Source organism: Vanessa tameamea, chromosome 19 (genome assembly GCF_037043105.1).
Source record: "Vanessa tameamea isolate UH-Manoa-2023 chromosome 19, ilVanTame1 primary haplotype, whole genome shotgun sequence".
Lineage (NCBI taxonomy): Eukaryota > Metazoa > Arthropoda > Insecta > Lepidoptera > Nymphalidae > Vanessa > Vanessa tameamea.
In genome coordinates, this window is record NC_087327.1 from 5,219,412 (window position 1) to 5,243,610 (window position 24,199).

The window sequence follows — 24,199 nt, forward strand, 5'->3', positions numbered from 1 at the left end:
AAACTCTCTTTATTTCATCCTGTCGTCTAAACTTAAATTATGAAACAAATAAAATACATTATAAAAGTAACTTGTTATAACTTAACTTATCGTGTAATACTAGCGATAATATGTTAAATAAATAAGCTATTGCACATATGACATCATATGCATTATAATCGATTCAAATACATTAATTGCATACAGCATACATATTATGAACCCATACCATAGTTTGTGTTAGTTAGCAGTCGTGTGACGTTCCGACCAATTACTTACAAAGATCCAGCGTAATATTAATGTGACAAGGTTCTTAAGTGTAAGTCGTTATAATTAGTATTGGCTGTATGTATGTAGGCCTTAGCAGCTCCGCTTCATCCGATTACATCATTTACATACTTTTTGCTTTAAGTTTCCTTTATAAAATATCACATATTAATGAGTTTTAAATATTTAATGATCGTACTAATAAAAAAAACAAAATTTTTAATTTATCTTCACTCACGCTCGAATAACTGGACAGTTTTTGATAAATTTTGGCAAAGAGGTCGATTGGGTCGTGGAATTGGATACCATTATAATTTTATTCAGCTCAGTCTAATAATTAAATATTAAGCAGGTGTATATATGCAAGTCCAAAGATCGATAAAATAGTATTTATTTTTAATCTGTACGACAATTACGATATTTCCTCTATTAAAAATGCATATTATAATCAAGTTTGAAAAGACACAGTTTTGGCGCCTTAGAGTCTAAATAACTTTGGCCGGGGGCTCGCAGATGCATAGCCAAGACTTATCTGCCAACTGTCTCTGGCACATCCCTTGCATCAACAAATATATAACTACAAGGGCAGCTCGATAATTAGAAATAGTGCATATATCTATTCAGAAGAAATAATTTGCAAAAACCTATTCTTATAATGATTATATTATTTTTTAATTCATACTTATTTATGTCATACAGAAAGTAACAGCCATTTGTCATAAATATAATGAAAAATGCTTACTACGTAAATATACATTAAATTATTTAGGTATAATATAAAATGTGTTCTCGTAGAAAGCTTTGTAATATTAAAATGTGTATGATTATTGCATTATATCGTATAAACGAAGTCCAACCTTATCATCATCACGAAAATGTAAATACTTTATATACATATACATTCCTTTATATATCCGCAACACAAAATGTTGAAAGTAAATTAATATTAAAGACACTCTTTCATATAGTAAATTTCGTGTTAATGCCGTCGGCCATTGAAGAGTTCCTTCATCTGGAGTTAATCAAGTCATATCACAAAAATGCATTGCCATCAGAACTGATCCTACATGTAAAATTTCAACTCTGTGTAAGAGGAACTGGTTCTTGTTCTGCTTGCAAGATTTGACCTAAACAAAGAAACATCGTAAGTTAAATAAAAGTTTAATAATTTTCCTAAAATAACACAGTCTTCTTGTTGTAAATCAATTTATATGACATCTATAATTCTAAATAAATAAAAATAAATATTTTTTCCATTTAATGTAACGGATTGCTAACAGTTAATTTCCCTATTCAGTTATTTTCAGTATATTTCATTTCAAATCAAAAATGCAAGCGAAGCGTGTTGCCAATTTAATATTATTAATAATATATTTCAACAATTATAATTTACCGTAGGCAGTATTCTACACTACTATTAGTACAATTATCAAAATGTACTTTATTCAATGACGCTTCATTGATTATTATCATTGAATTTAATACAATTATTTGTATTATCATAATTCATATCATCACACATCATAATTGAAAATGAAAATAACTATACGTATTTTTAATAGAATAATATGCCTTATTTATTAAAGGCATATTATTATTTTATAATCAAATGCTAAGCTTCAACTTCTCATCACTATAGTATACAATTATTAAATTAGTTGGAATAGATTTAGCAAAAAATAAAGAATATATTTCTTATATTTTCTAGGTTTTTTTTTGTTATACATATACGAAGCGGACTGGCAAAATGACTACCTGCTGGGTAGTGGTCACCTCTGTCCATAAACATTAATACTATAAGAAATATTAATCATTCCTTCGTGTTATATCACTTCTGCCTGTACTTACATTACAATAATACTAAGTATTGCTGATTGGTGTGGGTTGGATACCTTCCCTTTTTATATCTTCAGGAAGAGAGTTGAGCCGTTGTCGTCTTATTGAAAAGAATATCTTGGCGTTAATGTTGACACTTTTAAAAATGGTAATTCATTTGACAATCATAATAATGTAATTAAACTTGAAGGTACGAATAATCTGAAATTATATTTGATAGTCGCATACGAATAATTATTGATTTAATACGCTAAATGTTGTTTAAATAGTGACAAAAAGTTATCAAATTGTATTAATAGTGGCGCGAAAGTTATTCATTTGCTAAACTTTGATTCCATAAAATTTTTCAAAATAAAAATCTCTCTTTTTATTTATTTTAAAGCTTGGATAACAGTGTAAAGGAAATTACCAAAATAAAATATTACGAATTCAAAGATCTATATAATGAACACTAAGACTTATTCTTACTATGGGAGAGACGGGATAATTAATAAAATATTTTTAAATATTTACTTCTATTTAAAGCTATCCAAATCGACTGTATACGAATAAATAGATAATTTGTAAACACGTACAAGTAATTAACTAACTAAATACAAATAAAAAAATGAGACATATTACTGAATAATAACAAGAATTTATTTTAATAGGTATAACAAACTATACGCAATGGTTGTAATTCTAGTTTAAATGTTGCTTAATATTATTGTGATGTTTCTGTTACTTCTTTGTTAAAAAAAGTACATAAAGCTACAAAAAATACATATAAAACATATACAATCATAAATTATGTTGGGTAGTAAAAAATTGCACAGTCCTCAGTAGAATATCATCGGTGTAATCAATTTTTCGAAAAAAAGAATATTGTTTAATTTCTAAGATATTTTTAGCCTATTAAACTTTTTATTTTTTCGTACAATTCTGATTTTATTACAGACGATTATTTAAATATATTAAATTAGATGTAGTAAGATGGTAAAGTGAAGTGAAGCAAACAAACAACAAAGAAGACAGTTAAATAAAATCGGAACTGACAACGAAAGGTCTGAAGTTCAAGGACAACTGGGACCTCGAAGCAACAGCTGGATCGATAGAGGCTCAATTCCATCGCCATGACGACCTGCAGCCGTGACCTGGAGGGAGGGGGGAGGGGTGTTGCATCGAGCGGCCGGGCTGCAATGAGCAGTTATTTCGGTGCAGCTCACAGTCGCTTGCCGCGCCTCCGACAGTGCGCGCGTTTTACGCCGTGCAATGCAACGTTAACGCCCCCGTGCACTCTGCCTTTACTCATTACTCCGTTTTCGAACGTGCTTCCATATTTAATTGTTACGTTTTTTTATTAAATACAAATAAGCAGTGTGGTACAAATTGGCGCGATCGCACCTGTTGCGCGAGGTGAAACCGTGTGGAAAACTCTTTTTCTCAGTAGCGGACGAGGCTACTTTCACCGTTCACATTCCTCGGTTACGGTGCTGTTGCATTAAACCAGTCGTAATATATGTTACCCATGGGTACCGGAGCGTTTTCACGTGTTCGCTGGGTTCTAAAGTCAGTGACGTATCTGTCATCCTTTGTCCGTTTACTCGTTGTGTGAGAAGGTACTGTATGTAGGTTTGTTTAGGGAAAATCTGCGGAGTAATATTTCCTTAACGACAATGGAAGGGCGGAGATCTAGATCTGTATCTGCGGTAAACAACAGCCTCGACCCGCCCCGCCCCGCGCTCCCCCGACCCCTTTGATAACAACCTTTCAACATTATCTGATTAATTTTAATAGCTCTACAGTATTTTATAGAGTACTAGTAATAGTTATTTTTTGAATATTTTTCAAAATGAAATCGTATTGTTAATAATGATGTAATATTATGTTACATGTCTCACTTGAATACTTTGAAGTGAGTGCAATAGTTTGTTGGTATAATTTAAGATGTTATGAAATGTATAAAGAGGTATGCTGCATCTGGCATTTGGCCAGGGATGCAACTCCGAAGGTCGTCGGTGGGTGTGAGTGGGGAGGTAGGAGCAGAGCGGGTGGGTGCGGGGTGCGGGGTGCGGGGTAATGCAATGAATAACGAGCGATCGCGCAGGTGCACCCGGACCTCCAGGTCCCGGGCTTGTTCCATATCGGCCCACACGAATCATTTCTCCGCCCACCTAGCCACCTAACCCCAACCAGTATTCATTAGTACTCCATTTCAATTATTTTCGAATCGTCCGTCGTACTGATTGACATTTAACACATTGCCCATCGCGTGTTACTGATAAATCGGAACTTTTTGTATATCTAATAGTCTGTACAGTACGAGTATATTCATTTTATCGCAAAATAGCATGATTAGGTAAGTCTATTTACGTTCATAAATCAAACGTACACAACCCACTTATATTATTGTATGTTGTCATCAATGACTACTGTATAAACTTATAATATTTATCTCTTTTATTAATTTATATACAGTAGTTCTCATATTTTATACGTTATAAAAGTTCATTTAAAAAAAAACTGTGTTAATGTTTCAAAATTTTCCGTCTCAAAGGTCACGAATCACGATACCATGGATGGTGATCGCTCTCACTTTCATCTCACTCGAAACTCATATGAGCGTGCATCTTATTGCGAAACTCGGCACGCATTTAAAGCGAGCTACACACTACGAAACTTTCGCTGCGGGACCATTGACCGTGGCTCGACTTTCTAAATCATTTCGTAACGTCGGTGATCGCCCTGGCCATTGTAATTCACGATACGCCTCGACGAGACACGCGATGTCATTACCTGTTTTTGTAACATTTTCGCAAATCCGTAGAAAGTCTGACTGCAGCGTTGCAACGTTTAATAATTAAAATTGCACATTGCATTTCAATTTTATAGTGAATCGTGTCGTAAGATGTCTAACATCTTTGCCAACCCACCTGTGGAATGTAATGAATGGCGAGAGGCCTCCACGCTAAGGCCTCAACTCAGCAACGGGCTAGCCCGGTTTCTCCGTTCCTTTCTTATCTTAGCGCTAATGTCAGACTATAATCACAACGAACTAAATTGTTCAGATTGTAAACCTCAACTTCTATATATTTTTTTAAATACAAAAAAAAAACTAAATTATATAAATTTAAAATCAAATTAAGATCGTGAAAATACTAGCTTAGTCAGATTTGTCCTTGACCGCGAGTCCTAGGTCGCCTAGATGCGTCCTTGGGCGGTTTGCCAGCTCCCCCTCCCCTCGGCCCCGCCTCGCTGTCCGGGATGCAGGAAGTCAGCGATATTGGCAATAGAGTGCATCAATAGGCATTCAATAATGGAATAGCATCCCACTTATTGCCAACTCACCAGATATTTGAGTTCGGGCTTAATTTTTAATTGGGTATACAGTGGAGCGAATTTCGACTTTGAGAATTATTTTTACTAAATAATAAAACAACAATTAAAAAAAAATATATTAAATCACTAAGTATTCCATTTATAAATTTTATGATAATTTCCGTTATTAACGAATATTTTTAATAAATTAATAAAAAAAATTTAAATGTATGAAACAACATTGCAGATATAAATTACTCATTAAAAAATTAAACAATATTCAATTTAAAATATATAAAAAGGAAATTTCTCTTTACTTACAATAATTACAGCAATATTACTATTACTATTATGTATAAATACAAAACATATTTATAAATTTACGTTTAAATTAAATACGATAATTTAAAGAATATTATCTAAAATAAATTCCATTACGAATACTGTTTAAGTGAGCTAAATGTCACGAATTGCTGTCCCAGGAATCCTAAAATATACCTTTATTCGTCCTCAGTGTGGCAAGATTAAAAAACCAATCCCATTATTTACTGTCAAAATTTATTTTATATAATGTAACTATTTTTTAATTAAAAAAAATAAATATTATTAATACATATATAAATACAATTACATCTTTAAATAAAAATAAACTATATGGGTTTGTGTTTTCAATACAGGTAAATAATTACTTTCACAACATTTTGTATGAAATAAAAAAAAAAAAAAACAAAATTCAAACTAAAATCAACTAGCAGTCATCGTTTAAAAACATTATTAGAAAGTTTTATTTTTAGTTATCACTTCAATTTACAATGTTAGTATACTTTCTTTTAGCGATATACGTATACTTACTCTTTCTCTATAGAACATAAACTAGACACCAGTTTCTTATTTAAAATCAAACTACAGAACTCGTTTTGTTGATGCATATATAAATAGTAAATTGGCGCGTTGACATAATACAAATTTATGAATTTTAAATAATGTAATCAAATAATATTAAAACAAAAATTTGTATTTCATTCATACATTTATAAAAAAATATACGTTGAACGTTTTTCGATTGTTTCTTAAATTGAATTTACATAATTATTTAGAGAAGATTTGATGATAAAATACACATTGAATATTCAATAATTGATACAATTGCTTGGGTCTGAATCAATCAGGTTGAATAAAAAAGTTCCAATAAATTTATTATATATTGAATGCCTTGTACTTTTCTTGAGCTTCTTATTACTATTTGCTTGGCTACTGCAACATTTGTAAACTTGTACAAAAAAATTATGCTTTTAAATATCCTTTGCAAGCTTAAATGTAAACTTATAAAAACTAGAATCGTTTTTATATTAGTTATTAAAACAGATAGACAAAGTGCAATAAGCGGTGAGTGCACATGCGTGCAGCATGATCTATGACTCGCTGCGCGGGCGCAGGAGAGACGCGTGAGTCAGGCGGCCTTGACGCATAGTACATTGTAAACCCGCCAGCCGACCACTAAAATATTGTTTTATGGGTTCAGCCAATAAGCGAGCCAGTAACGCGAGGTTACTTTACTCTCATATGAACGATATTAGGGTTACGTGTGACACGAACCTTCTATACTCATCATAGCAAACAGAAATAGACGCGTTGCCAAATAACTGTCCCAGCACTGGTCGAGTCTATTCGTAAATAAATTGATTGGATCAGTTTAATTTGAACTAAATCGCCTTCGAAATGGTTCGCTTGTAAATAGATATAAACGAGTGTTTCTCAAATTCAAAATAATAATTTATTTTCTGTGAGTAAAGTAGTTAAATCCTAAATATAAAATAGAAATGTTTCTGCAGTGTTTTCGCTTATCGCAGTAGGTTGGACGTCGAAATGGAGCATCTATTTGTGGCGCTCGAGGCCCGCGGCGACATTATTGTAACCGAGAACATTGAGCTTATTACATGGTTAGGCCTAGGCCTAGTACTCTGTTTTACTACCTATTTAGACATAATGCAATAAAACATCCCGTAAACGTAGCATACAACCCAACGTAATTCGACTTCTGTAATCATACAATCGAGCAAGCAGAGTGTACGGTGACCTAGTTAAAGATGCATCTGGTAACGCGTGCGCTTATCTCTCACCCGCGTGGCCCACGACGGTACCTCAAAATATATTCTCTTTGCACATATAATTGTACGCTCTCTACGTAAATTCACATGATTGCGTGGATGTGTTGAGGATGAAAGCGAGCTCGCACGCAGGCGAAAGTGATATGCGTGAAATCAGACTAAGAAATGGTGGGGTGACAACCGCAACAGGTGAGCCACGAGGCATGGATGGCGCGGCGGGCGACTGCGTGCAACGGCGGGCGTCGGTGACGGAGGCTGGTAGTCGGCGGTTTCGTCAAGCGCGCAAGTCGGCCGGCTGTCGGCGTCGAAGCGGTGCGGCGTATTTCAAGCCGGGCCGCTCGCTGCACCGACCGCTTTGCGAAACCGGCGGTTATGCAAGGCGTGCCGCTGCCAACTCGCGACCGCTCGCACGCCGCTGCGCGCCGGAAGGAAAAGTGGAACGCGTCGCAGTGGTACGGCCGCGCGCGCCGCCTCTGCACGTTCCGTGGACTCCAGTGAAGTGTCCCCCAGTGTCGTGTCAGTGTCGCTTCTAGAACGTTGGAATTGAGTGTTGCGCAAGTCTCCGCCTACAGCGGAATTATTTTAAACTAGATAATTAGACGACCTCGTCGCGAGACTGAGTCGCGACTCGCAACCCCTACCTGTATATGAGTACTTAGACAAGCACGTGCAATGTTGCATTATGATCGTCACGTGTTCTATTTGATTTTTTTTTCATTTCAAGCTTAATGCATGCTAACTTTACATATTATTTAATTATGTGTTCTTCTATCGAGGCTTTGCTTGGCTTGGTATTTGCATAAAATATGATAAAGTGTAGGTCGCACTCGGAATGCAAACTACACTGACACTGTGACATTTAGCATAAAGTACTTGCCATGATAATATAACGCGCCCAGCGCGCTCGCGCTAGCCGCCCCTGTCTCAAGACTGCAGTACTTACGACTAAAGTATTTATCCTGTATCAGTACAAGACATCACTATTAAAAATCCTGTCCTTTGTACTAATCCTAGTTTAGTATCCAACTCACAAAAAGATTTTCCCATACACAGGAAGTATTGCAAATAGAGTGACAAATCTTAAAAGGCATGTCGAAACTTGGGGATGTGACGTTAAGAGGGAAAGTGTTCGTTAGGCCGTGCCGCTTCCGACCGCTCGCTAACCGCTCGTGTGCAATCGACCAGTAAAAGTAACATCGCTTTATAATTCATAACCGCTAACTATGACATTCTAACCGGTAACCGTTCATTCTAATGCGGCCCATGTATTCAAGGACGTTTCAATAGTGTAGAATGGCAATCAAGGAGAATGCCAATTTATCATGTACGAGTCCCATACTCAATTGCACAATGCAACTTATCTAGCTCAGGGGAGCCAATTATTTGTCCTACTTTCTTGATGTTTAATACGATTACGCTGCACTTTCGAAGTATCGTACGAGTGTGACGTAACTCTAGACGGATAGGGACATTTTTTGAAAGTATATTTACGTGAAAATGACATTAATGTTAATTCTAATTATTGTATATCTAACCTTTATTTTCTTTCCATTTTAATCAATCCATAAACATTACATTGCCGAATTCTATTAAAAGGCACTTGTAATTTAGTTTATCAAAGGATATACATTTCAAACATTCAGCTTTGATATCCCGGCTGCAATTATGGCTAACGTGCGATGCAACCCAACTTACATACGATGTGTTACGTCAGAATGCATCGTGAGCGACGCGTGGGCGATCGGCAGCAATGCTGTAATGCAATCGGCTAGGGTACGTTAGAACCGTTGTTAGTATAATATAAAAAAAAATTGCTTTACATAGAACTTAAGAGCGAAGAAAATTATAATTAAAATTTCAGTAGATATTTAAGCAGTTAAGGTAGATTTTTTATTTGCTAAAAGAAATAATAATATCTAATGATTCAAAGAACGTTGCATCTCGGGGAATAACCAACATGATGTCATACGACATGCTACACGTGCATTTAAATTACTTCGTTTTATTTTTTTATAAAATAACATTCAATTAAGACGTATCCCCACTTAAACGCGATTAATGAGGTATTATTCGGTTTGTTAATTGCGACTACAAACTCTATCGTATGTTAACTTAACTTTGTAATGATATTTCCACAAATAAATTATATGTTTTACGATCTCAATATTAATTTCGAACAAATCATTGAAATCAAAATAATCTCTTGCTGTAATGGATATTACAATTTTTGGTTTTTCTGTTATTCAAACTTTTTTGTAATAATATATGATTTCGATTTATCCCATTGCCTAACTCGATGGATAGAGGGCTATGTCAGTCTGAGGCAAGGCCGGTCTGGCCTACTTGCGCTAGCGCTCACCTTTGTCTCAACATGCCAAGCGAAACTCGCCTCTAACAACACGCAATAATTACAAACAATTGACTTTAATGCTCCATAGTTGTCTACACAATGCCGTCGCTTTTTCACACGATCAAGCGAAATTTATTCACATCGTTTGAAAGAAAACTAAAGTAAATAATCCGATGTTCATTTCAATATGTTTCTACATTCCTATTATATTATAAATAAATACGTAACTTTGTCATATCGTATCTTCAACTAATATAAAAGATATATTCTACACGTGTCAAGTGATAATGTTTGTATCCTTTGTATGATCACGTCACGACATTATGACGTTTAATGAAAATGAATCATCATTTGCTTTAAAAATGTATATCCTTGATACAACATATTTTTTAATAAAATATAAAATATGTTGCAATAACTTAAAATCATTACAGTTTCAAAGTTAAATCAATTGCAATGGAAACGAGCAATTATTTTCTATTTACTACCTTGATCTATGCCGAGTGACGACATCTCATGACCGATGACCAAACAACCTAATGAATACACAATTATAAATTGCTTTTCCTCCATTGTTACACGTTCACATGGAAAATTAACATATGTGTTAAAGCTAAATGAAAAAATACACAAGTCTCTTTATCATTGCTGGTTTTCTAGTACAGAGACATACATTACAAATCGTGAAGCAGTAGTGAATATCTTACATCGTCATATCACCGATACCTTAATTTTTATTTATCTTATTCTTTTGACAACACTTTCCCTCGTTTTCTAATTTGATTTTAATATACGTCAAACGAAAGCCACGGACGATGACTCAATGTTTCTTAATCAATTTACAAACAAAGCTATCGTTTTATTTTGTACTTAATACTTATGCATAAACATTTGACACGTTAACTATCCATACTAATCTAATGTTGCTCTATGAATAATGAACGAACGGTGTCGATCAGCTAATGTGACAGTCATTGCGCCTATAAAATATTAATTAGTTTACACGCTTGGTAATGGTTACGTGATATTTAGACCTAAATATACCCTGTAACTAACTTCTCAATTCATTCTCTAACTCACGCTTATTCATAACATCCCTACGATATAATTTGAAAGTGAATATAGGGGACATTAGTGTTGTGCATAGACGATTTAGTGACTTAACGCGTGAACAATCGATATCGAAGTTTTGAGTACGTCTCGGGGTTCGTGCCAGGAGTGCGTTTGCAAAGCAAGCGACAATTTGCATTATGGCAAAGTTGACACTGTAAATGCACTATCTGGTACGACACCCCGTGATGTGTTGCGACGCATCTTACCTGCCACTCGGAATATGCCATCGCCAGTTCTATGAACTGATACAAACTGAAAAGTGCTTTTTAATTTTATCAGTTTATTTTTGAACTTTCTATATTTTAATTAGTGTTTTTTTTACTATTATTATTTTTATTTAGTTGTATATTATGTTTCGCCTAATATGAGATAACAATATTAAATGTAATTGACAATTTATAATAGATATTAATACTATTCATTGAATTATATTTTCAAATCAAAGTTTCTCATATTTCGCTTATTACTTTTATTTTAATTTAATAAGTATTTATGCATTTTAATTATATTTTATTGTTTATTAGTTATCAATTATTTGTATTACTTTAAAAATCTATAAAACCTGTTTTGTATTATTACAAATGTTTTTTTTCCGAATTTATTATGTTTGTTTCATATAAGTAGTTTTTATTTTGCATACGTAGATTTTTTTTTCTTCTTTGCTAATCCTGAGTTAAAGAAGTGGCAGGACATAGAGTAGATTGGCAATACCTTGCTATCAAATGATAAAAAGTAAACCATATAGAAGTAGTAGCAGATCACTTACAATTTGTTTAAACGACAAATTTACTTGTTAGCTTGACGCTTTCTGTAAATTCAAAGTATTAAATCAGCGTTTAGCTCGGTTAAAGTATTCAGAAATAATAATAAGTAAAGTATCTATTAACAGCTACAAATCAGCTGATATTAAATATGTCTGCCTAACACATTTCTAAAGACGCGACTGTTCATTTTCAGCCCTGTCTTATTTCATTGGAAATAACCACTGGCCTAGATTTATGAAAAACGAAGAATTTGACAGCTGACATATGTTACATTGTATGATAGCGAAGCGTTATAATCAGCGGTACGTTATAGAAGCAATAAACATGGTAGCTCCCTCCTGTTCACACTTCTGTACTATTCTTGTAAGACCTTGAATTTGTTACAAAGTTACGCGTTCGAGTCACTGAGGTTTCTACGAAAGGATGCAATGATTAGGTATATAGTCTGTTAAACAACGACGTAATAATAGAATTTGTTCGTCCATGACTCCTAACAATAGTGACCTCATCAAAACATCTGATCGTTTTAAATTAAACAAGAAATATCGATATGGTGACGTTAGAACGTCACAACCCTATTTCACGTTTAATATTTTTTTCTATTAGGTACCATTGGATTTATAAAAAAAAATGAAACGCATATAAATCGAATTCAATGTTTTATTTAGTAAATAATTTTCCCACAAAAAAGAAACTATCTATTAATAATTCAGTAGACAAGTCGTGGGAAACCCTGATCTGGAAATAACTGAGCTAAATAATTATAGTGATCCGTAGCTGTTCGATATTACTTCTTAACTATCAAAATATACCCCAAGATTGCCTATTATCGAATTTATATGACGCTAATCTTATTACAACGAGTATGTTATTTCTATTGTACGTTTAGATTGGTCTATTTAACATTGATCACAATCGCCGTCCTACTTAACAATGGGAAACACAATAGGTACAAATACATACATACGTATGTTAGAAGATAAATGTTTTAAATGTTGTAAATTAGGTTTGTTACTAATTTTTTTTCTAAATTAATATATAACGTTCAAGAATTGTCAGTGGAACTTAATAGAATAAGTATGTAGTGCACGATTAGGTCAAGTATAGTTAGGTCCACAAGTGCGGGGGAAGCCTTATACGGCCTTGCATTGTAATCTCATTTCATACTACGTGTAGGTACCTACGACTGGAAATATTGAACAAGAATTTAACATTTAACGTAACTATGCAACTTTTACTTTATATGTTATTTAATGAGAGTTATTTATCTCTCCTTACAATTATTCTCATTGGTATATTAAAAATCAACAAATCTTTTTAATATCATTAAATTGATATTAAATTAGTATCTTTAACAAAAAATATAGATATCTACAAAATATCGTAAGCGCCGTACTTAACTAATTTAAATTAGTTTTATCTACTAAAAGTTGTATCTAATGCAACATTTTTTTACCTAACATAGGTAGTATGTAATTTTAAGATAAATATTGTTATTTTTTTCATATAATTTGATGTGTTTTTGTTTTAATTTTATTTTATATGTTCTGATCACTCGCTATTAATATATTTTTTCTATGTTTTTTATGCGTCTCAATAAATTATTTTTGTTTCTGGTTTTATGTTTTATTTCCATCCTTGTTTTTTGTATGACTTAAAACTTTTTCTTGACAATAATAGTACATATTTACGGACACATGATTTTGGAATACCTACTTACTATTTAACTTTTTAAATTTGAATTTCGTAAACTGTCAACGAATTAATATTTTATATGCATCATAAAAAAATATCGTTTATATTATAATTTGGAATTATTTAATTCCATATTATTAATATAATTTAATAGGCAATCCATTAATTCATATTTAATAGACAAAAGGTTATCAATGCAATACGATTTCCAATGCCTGTGTGCCTGTCATTATTAATAAATAATTGATAGACCAAGAAATGATATTTCCAGAAGGCCGACACAAATCGGAAAACAAATTGAACGATTTAGTTACATGAGAGGAAATACAAGTCTAAATTAAGCACGAAACCGAATCAAGTGTTACAAAGAATTTTATTACAATGTTAAATTACATGAATTTATAGTTTCCGATATTTTAATAAATTTCCGTCGATTAAAACAAAAACTAGAGAATTAACGGATTGTTCGATTTTAAAAATGAAGAAACTTAATAATGAATATTACAGCAGTATATTAAATACGGTATTGATTCAATTTAACATTAAATTTATATAAATTAAAAATTATGATAGAACATCATGACCGCTACCCACTGTATAGAGGAAAACTTCTAGGTTTTCTAATTTTTTGGACAAATATTTAATAGGGCTACTACACGAGGGGCTGTTGCCAATAATGGTTAGGTTGAAGCAAATATATCTCTTATACTAAAGCTTTCATAGAAACATTGTTCTATTTCTGCGTAATTTTAAATACATTTAATAAAATCAATAGGTGTCTTAAACATTTGAATGTTAATGTTTGCGAATATATTATTGGATTGTTTTTTATAATAGTAATTTCAACTCAAAGAAAAAAATCCTTATCTACGGCCTATAAGGTCTACGTATCGCAACACATAAAATGCATAACAAATGGTGCAAATATATAAAAAAAGTTAATAATAACATATAACATTTAGTTTGGTTAGTTCTATAAATCTATACAAAAATGCGAAAGTAACTCTGTCTTTCTGATACCCTTTCACAGCAAAACAACTGAACCGAATTTGATAAAACTTCGTATGAAGCAAACTTGAACCCCATGGAAGGACTATGTCTATGCTACTTTTTTATACCTAAAACCTGACGACCAACACCTTAAATGCGAGTAAAGCTGCGGCCGACAATTAGTACTAAATATACAAATCATAGAGCCGGATAGTGCTCACGATAAAGTTTCGTTAAGTAAACGCATTATGAGACGTTTGTAGTTTATTTTATCAACAGCTAACCTCAAGTGGAGGTGAAGAACTAGGAATAGATAAAGCAATCGATTTTACATATCGTCTGAAACGTAAACTTCATGCCGTTACTGATATATTTCTCAATGTGCATAGCAATTGTTCTTTTCTATGACGATATAAGAAATTAATCTTAACTAATATTATAAATACGAAAGTAAATCTATCACTCTGTTTGTTACGCTCTCACGGGCGAACACTGAACAGAATTTGATGAAATTGCTATGAAGCAAGTTTGAACTCTGAGGAAGGATATAGGCTACTTTTTTATACATTACCTACTTAATATAACAAGATATATCCCAAGGTTAATTTAAATTATACGTTTTATTCGTATATAAAAGATAATGAGTACGTAGTTCGTACTTGTCTACAGTTTGCTAGATTGGTTTGTGTTTATGGTCACAACGTCTCTCTTTACGGTCTTAGCGTAAAAAATATATAGACTAACTTTTCATAATATATTTTTTTAGCTAATATTAGAGCGTTCTAACAAACAAACAAATAAGCTCTTCAATGTTTATAATACATATTATATACTGTTTTTAATAAATATGGTTTGTAACGTTAATGAAAGGAAACGAAATTTCAAGCATTTCGTGATGATTCAAGAAGGTCATCACGACATTAAAGAACTTTTTTCGTATAACTTTATTCGTGAATACAGATGTCATTGTATCGGCTATGTTTTTTGCCTGTACACTGATTGAAGTGATGAGTCATGTTAACTCGTAATACTTGTCCTGAACTTCCTGGTTTCGAAACGATATTCCGTAGTATATGCATTTCCTACATCTGTCTGTTACTTCCTCGTTTAGGTCATAGAGTTTCTGGATTCAAAACCCGAGTTGGACCAATAAAAAGGTATAGAGTTTTTCTATTAAGTAATTCTCAATAACATCCCGGATTAGACAGCCTCGGAATGCACGTAAATACGATGGTGCGTCGCCTGATCCATCGTAATGGGTTACCATACCAACTCAATATGGGAATGAGAAAAATAGTGCAAATGTACTTGCGTAAACATTCGTGCATAATAATAAATCCTGTGCAGCTAGCTAGTCTCTGCAAGAATTGCTGTCGTATCCGATATCTGTCAAGAGAAAGTCATCACCCCTATACCCCAAGCATCGAGCTCTATTCGTTTCAAAATACTTTTTTACTCTCTGTCCCTTAAACATGTAGTAAGTACTAAGCGTAAATTATGACGTCATTAAAAATGTAATAAAAATCTAATTACAAGACAGGTTAGTGGCATATATTTTTATAACTCTTAACTGACTATTTTAAAATAAGTTCTGAATAATTAGTTATAAGGTAGAGACAAATTTGAAATCAGATAGGAATAAACTTTTTTTTATAAAATAGGTAGGCAAATGTACTACCTGATGATAAGTCGCCATCACTTATAGACATTGACGCCCTGTGAGATATTAACCATTCCTTAAAACACCAATACCAAAACCTTGGTAACTAAGATATTACATCCCTTGTATCTGTATACTCTATTCCAACCATAAGAGGAAATAAGCCCAATAAATAACATGTGACAGCAAATTGACGCGATATCATTGGCCGAGACCTCGATTAATCTATGATATTCACTATGGATTTGCGATAAAATAGCGTTCTGAACGTCGACGAAACTGTTATCGGAATTTTTGAAGTTAAATTAAAGTGGAAATAAGTAGTTAAGTGCAATGTTGTTCTATTATAAATAAAGATATATTAATCATAAACTCTTAGTAGTGCACAACATAGCAAATCGCATGAAATACGTAAATCTAAGATTTGTTTATATTTTTTCCTACTTCCATTATAATAGGCTATAGCTACACTGGCTCACTCACCCTTAAAACACATATACAAAAAAACTGAGAATTTGTTGATTGGGTGGTATCTCCTATGACGGCCTTGCACAAAACCCTAACGCAAAAAAAGTTAATTCTCCTTCCACCGTGACACGATGAAGTATTTTATATTCCTGAAAATACTTTTGGATGTCGTTAAAATTAAATTCATTAATATAATTAGATGCCTCGCCAGCTTACAAGCCATTTTAAACTTTCTACTTTTTACTGTCCGAATATGGTATAACAAATGAGAATTCAAATCATACCGTACACACATGCATGTGTTTATACTGGTTCTATGTGTGTATCTTACATACTTAATACTTCAATTTCAGATAAATAACATCGACTTAAAAAAATATATAATTTGCTCCATTTATCTTTAGTACAAATATCAACAAAGACAATATAGATTCTAATTATATAAGTTACTTATGACAATTGATAGTTCTCAGTAGTGCGTTATTTTTATCCTTGTACGATATAAATTATTTATTATTAAATAGTTTTATTACAAAACGACGGTTTTATTTATACTTATATAACTTCCCACTTCGAACATTTCGATTTTTAAAATATATTCAAATTATGAAAGATCTTCGTTTCAAGATTTATTGAGACAGATGAATGTATGTTGTATGATTAAGTATATTTATATGTAACTACGTATATTAATCATTCTTCAACGTCCGTTTTTTACTTCGAATAAAATCTTATTATATGGACATCAAACTAATTGCCATATGATTATGTTTATTACTAAATTCAATTAAGCTGTTTTTTAAAACAAAAAATATGCATTTTATCGACCAAAATGTTAGACAGCCAAATTTTTATAAATAGGCAAACAGTTTTGCCTAACGATTGAGTATCGTTAGCAGAATGACTTGACATTAGATAAGACATTGTCCTACTTGCACTCGATATTAAAATAATACATCGCTTTGAGCTCGTGGCTTCAACAATGTCATTAATTTAACATAGGAGTATATAATATAAATATAAATTCGAAATCGTATTCGTATATAATATATCGAAGTCCTGTGACTTTTCTAAAGTGTAAAAAAGGTTAATCTAATCGATTTTATTAAGCATTTTTTTAAATTCTTTTCAAATATCAATGTAACCTGCTTTGATATAATATCACAATATAAATAAAAACAAACTAAACAATTAATTTCATGTGCGGTAAAAAATAGATTTTAAGGTGGCTGGTACGGGCAAGACTTATTGCATAGCGTGATGAACTTAATTTAATATTTCTATCACTAAGAAAAGGCCAACTTTACCTAGTCTTACAATATATTAGTCTTAGAATATTTATATATCTTGATAGAGTGCCGCACTACAAAATAATAAAAAAAATAACCGGCCAAATTTAACATCTTGGTGTGCGTGACACTCGGCAAACATACTACTTTACTAGTGTGCGTTTACTTAGTGATTACTATTTTTTCGACGTGTTCCCAACTTTAACAGTCTATCTAGACATACAATAAAAAAATACTAGCATACTTCCTTCACCAAAACAACTTAGCATTTTACCAAGTAGGTGTAATCATGCTTAATTATTTTTATTACTAATTTTATTACATGCATATTCTAATCGTTATCAGTTACAATCTAATATTTAGGATAGAGCACAGCATCTTTCAGCGGCAAAAATAGTTTCTATCGTAAAAAAAACTCCTGAAGCAACAGATTAACGATAATAAGCTATAAAATAGTATATTATCAAATAGATTCGTCCAAATACTTTACCCTTGTATACCTTTACAATAATTTTGAACCTTGTAGTTTTTTTGGTGATTTTATGCGAATTATCCGTTACATCAAGTCAAAATATCGAAGTAATATTAAACTCTATAATTATTGTCATGATAAAAAACGCGGACGGGTACAAGTAATAATCCTATGCAAGAAGTACAAGATTTGTACAAATTAAAGCAGCGTCTTGAAATGTCTTGACCGCCTCAAAATACCTTCGTTACTTAACTTAAGCTTTGTTTGGACAGACTAGAGAAATATAAAACAACCTATGCCATTTGTTTTTTTAGTGTTAACCTGTTTTCCGGATGTCCTTACTTATAAATACGAAAATACAAGAAAATTATAAATAATAAGGATGTCTAGATATTTCATATTTCTTATAGTCTTAGTTATACCGCAAGGACAAGTCAGTCTTAAATTTTTAATATCTTGGGGAAAAGTTTATATTTTAAATAAAAATATTATTAAAAAAAAAATAGTAAATAAAAAAATTATTCTCTTATCTTTGTTCTACACGAGATTATATAGTTGATAAAAATCGTTATTATTAGTTGATTTTCAAGCAGAATGTTAATATATACCAGTGGCTTAACTACTAAAAATAAATATCTACTAAAATTTTATCGGTTTTCCCTCAATAACCATGTCACAGTATGAACTGGTAGTAGTTACAGCGTTTCCAAAATACTTGTAGTCTACCTGATTAAAGTATATTTTGATTTGACGTCCAGAGTTGTCTAGTGGCTAGCTATAATTCGGAAGAACTTGAGCTCCTGAGTTAAAATCCTGTCTCAGGCGAAAAATCATATGGTTTTTCATTTGCAGCCTGATTTAGGAAGTTGGTAGTGCATACACTCCCCTACAGTTAGATTCTGGGAGTAATGGAAAGTGTTCGCGCCCATACATGCGCACGATAGTGACTATAATATTTCCTACGCATAATTAATCTCTTGAGATGGTTCAGTGTTGCCAAAATTCGATCACTTTTTTTTGATAAGATTTCAAAGAATATACGACCTGACCATATAGAGAACTAAACGTCGAATAAGAATGAACTATTCATTTTAAATTTAAAAGGAGAAACAGAAATGTGAAAGATTGTATGAAAGTAAAAATTATAATCTCGCTTTCATATAAAAACAGTAGAAAGGTAACGTTAGACTACAAAACTTTTACAAATGAAGTATCATTTTAATTTTAACCTCTAACTAATTTACCACTTAAATATAAAATGCTTTTTATTTTTATTTATATAACGTTAACTGAGGTGAGGTGAGAGGTAAAATATGATTCACAAACTCCGGACAGCTTTACCGAATATTAACGGTAAAAATTAGTATTCGAAATATTCGGTGGAATATCTAATAACAAATTTTATACCTGCTTGTAATATAGACAATGAAATTACAAATGACAAAATAATAATTTAAAAAAAGAAAACATTCCGAATGCATTAATTTACTTTTTTTGCCATATAAAGACTAGCGCTCTTTGAATCCTTGGTAAATGGGTATCTAATATAAATATTTTTTAAATGCTTGATGATTTATAATAATATTACAATTATAATGTTTGAATAGTAGTAGGATGATCTTCCATTCTAATCTAGTCACATTTTTTAAACTGTATTCGAATAAATTAAAAGCAGCTAGTCTCGGTTAGTATTAAATGGCGGCAATTTTAATTATACGACCTTAATTACTATGGCGCAATGCTCAGAACATACAGTAGCGTCTATGTCCAACCATCCACTAGACAGCCACGCAACGCAACATCGCTTAGATATTTTAACTCGCTCAGTGTGGCGCAACCATTCTACACAGATGCAATAAAACGGTTATATTAAATAAAAAAATTAAGATTATAATTTATCTTCTCATTAATAACTTCGTATGATAGCTTTAAATATTATTTAAACTTTTTACAGATAATATTACTATATAACTATTAAATAATAGTAACCATATTTTTACTTATCTTTATCCGTAGTTTGACAATGATAATAAAAAAAAAAATTAAAAAGTTAAGCTGAAAACGTATGATAAAATGTAGAATTGAATATGTCAAATGTATATCAAGGAAACAAAATCGTCATCAACGCACACGCACTATGCGTGACTGAAATGGAAAACGCTGGTCTGTCCGCAGAAGGTATTTTAATAAAGCGTGTAGTTTATTAGCAAGCAGTTGATGCAGGAGGAAGCGATTTCATCGTAATGCAATAATCAGAAACACTTTCAAATGCCTACGTGAATTAAGTGTACCAGACACAGGCAACGTTTTAAGCAAATGTGTAGACGATTTTAATGAACTACCACATCGACTTTCTCTTTCGCATAATTTAAAAATACATCAAGCATTTTTGTTTCTTGAATATACATGCATAAAACTCGAAGCATGCGTTGTTTGTTTTCTTTTACATTTTTTTTTTTGTATATATTTATTTTTGTTTTTTTTTTTTTTGTTTTTCTTGTTTCACACATTAAGTAGTCTAGGAACACTTAATTTAAATCCAAATATATAAAAGAATTTTAAGAATATTATTTTATTTTTAAATACATTTCGAAAATTGTTAAGCAATTTTTATTTGAACAGTTATATGAAAATTATATTGAAACTGATGTAAAGATTCAATAGCAAAACTATAACCGGGCGCCTAGCGATGTGAAAGTCGCAGTATCAATGCTTCTCCCCTATCCGCAGCCTCTGCTAAGTATAACCCTTTATTCTTCTCTGACCACTCCTTATGATTTTACAACAATTTGTGTTCCTTAACTGAGATACTACTAAGTCACTATTCATTAAACTTATACCAGAAAATGCAGCACGTTTCGGAGAACCTTTTAGTTTATAAAATATGGCCGACGGTTTTTCTTGTTAATATTAAAAGGTAAAATTTATGCTTTTAAACCATCAAGGTACCCACTCACATACACATAAAAACATCGTAATCGATTCAACCGTTTAGAAGTAGTCGAGTTACAAACACACGTATAGAAGATAAGCGAAATAACACTGACGAATCACGAGAAATCTGAGAAATCTCATAAAATGATTGATTTGAAATTTAACATATTGATTTAACTTTGTATGAATTATACCCGGACGAAGTCGGGACAGACAGCTAGTACATAATGTTAAGTACAATAAAATAAAACATTCATAGCTTAGCTTCTCATTCTCCACGTCAACACATGTGTCAAACCTAAAATAATCATAGAAAACCTGTACATACGCTTTGTAACAGATGATTTTCCAAACTTTAGTGAATATATATAACCTTACCTTACCAAAAATAATTATTTACCTGTAAAACAATGAAATCGAAAACAATGCATCTTACACTTGTATCATATCAAGTCTTTTTTTCAGCAATGAATTACGGTCGAATTTCAACCAATGGGCGACCGCTAGTAACAATAAAATTGTAATATAAAAACTAATAATATAAGAATGTTAGTCGTTAATTTTCAGGGTACAAATAGATTAATCAAACTAATGACTAAAATTTTCACTTAGTTAATGAATAATGAAATAAACACGCAATGTTTAATTTATATCGTTTTCTTTTTCAGGTTGGACAAGAAAATAGAGGCAGCGGAGATATGAACACAAATTATAGCTGCGACTGAGGAAAATGCGTTTGATGCGTAATTTTTTCATATAAAAAAAATGAACGATCGTAATTACCAATAAATAGCATCTTAGTCTACTAAAACTTATCTATACTAATATTGTAAATGCGAAAGTAACTCTGTCTGTCTGTTTGGCGCTCGTAACAAAAACAATTGAACCGAATTTTATGAAATTTGGTATAGCTACTTTTTACGCACAAAACCTGACGACCAACCCTCTAAAACGCGAACGATAAATTAAATAATCTTTAGATATATCTGACTGTAAGGATGAATGTAACCCTCATCACTAATAATAATACATTAATAATGTTGTTTCCAACGACTGAGAGAATATGATAAATACTACAACACTACCCATTTCAAAGGCATCGACTATGAATAAGTATATCTTTATTTGAGTTAAGAATTAACGATAAAACTTTGTTGGTACAAATAGTGGTGTCCATCAAATAAAACCATATTATAAGTCAAGTATGTACAAAATATAATTCTGTTGTATTGCTGAATTCCGGATTAAAGACTTAGTAAGCAACCCTTATAACGGCCAAAATGAACATTGCATTTTAAATATTTTGTATTGCATATATTATTCTTGAAATTTGTCTGGCCCGTAGCATATAAGGCTGCTGATACCGAAGTCCTGGGATCACAAACCGTTTTGGACCAGTCAAAAGTCATACTGTCGAGAATTTTTTATTGGCAATCCGGAGTCTGAAAATTGGCTGCGTTTACATTCCCGTGTCGCGGAAAGTACGTGAAAGCTGTTTAGTCTGAACTTCTAAACTTCTGAACTGTATCCGGACGTGTCGGTTTGGTTTTTGGAAATTTAAATTTAGAATCTCCTATTTTGTGGTCTTCTGAATTCTCCTTTTAGAATATCTGTGTATATGAGTACAAGTGCATATCTTGGGCACATATTGAGAACAAATTATATACCAAGCCAGTTTCATAAGATACTTATGCGTTTGATAAAACTATTTTATGTTGTTATTATTAATACCCGAAACAATGTTGTCAACTTAATTAGATACGTGTTATATAATAAGTACTGGTACATGTTGCCTCAGACAGTAAATTAGTAGGTAGATTTTTTATTTAAAGTTTAAGTTTTACTTGCCAGGTTTTTAGAGACGTTAGGTTTGGAAAACCCGCTTTACCAAGTTACGTCCAATTAAATACCATGGAAATACACATAAATAATGCGTTTTGCATATTACGCTATTTAAGTAATTAAATTAAACACGTATATTAAAATGTCACCACGTGTCAAGATTATTAATGTGTGCAAAGATTATAATATTGTCAATACAGATTGATTTTAGCAGAACTCAATATATTACTTCGTTCAAATGAGAACGGTTGGTTTATTTTTTTTAAAATAAAACATAGCTTCATCATACCAAATAGTCCAAATTAATTGATTTGAGCCTCCGACTTTTGAATTGAACTCCAGTTCATAGATTGATCGAATTGATTTATAGAAATTTCAAGACACGTCTTCCGTTTTAAATGTGTTTGTATAGCCTATTCCAATGAAGATGAAGTAAAGATAAACAAACCTAACTATTACTTACATATTTCAGGCGATTTCTTAATAACTTCTGCTATATTACGCACTAAAACAGTTCTTGTATAATATATCTTTATTTAAAATAATCCACTTAACGTTCACTATACACTATACCATATACTTCAATTCAATGTTAAAGTTTTTTATTTGTCTTTACTCCTCCTGTGGTTGGAATAGGTACAGTTAGTGTTTACAGGTGCGGACGAATGTCAAGCATAAGAGAAAACTCCAGATCGAGGTCCACATTAAGGTCGTAGTCTTGAGGCTTCCAGAACTTCCAGGATCCAGATTCGGTGCAGAGGAATTAAGAAACGAAGTCGTTTTTCAAATTCCAAATATATATTTTTAGTTCTCACGTTTTTTTGAATGAAAAAAATGTGTACATTTATTTCGATCAGTTCAAACATGTCTATAAAATATATATAAAAGTTGAGTCTATTTAACAGACGAAATTTATGTTATTGGATATTTAACTTTTAAAATAACATCAATAATTTTAACGAAGAACCTTGCCCTGACCACTTAACGAACGAAATAATCTGACGAAATGAACTTCCGCTTGCATCATCCTGTCAAATCTATAATTGAATTAGAATTTCGTTAGCTTCATTCTGGTACATATAGTAAGTAAGTTATTAAAATATACGGAACAGAAAAACCTAACTTGTCAAGATAA

The 24,199-nt window shown here is 32.0% G+C and overlaps 1 long non-coding RNA gene across 1 annotated transcript in view; it reads left to right on the forward strand.

Annotated features, from left to right (window-relative positions):
* LOC113396130 (uncharacterized) overlaps positions 1–23,884 on the forward strand; it is a 46,846-nt gene extending 22,962 nt beyond the window's left edge. The window contains exon 3 of the long non-coding RNA XR_010309452.1: positions 21,891–23,884. This is a non-coding gene — a long non-coding RNA (uncharacterized LOC113396130). The remainder of the gene's footprint in view (positions 1–21,890) is intronic.
* Positions 23,885–24,199: the final 315 nt, after the last annotated feature.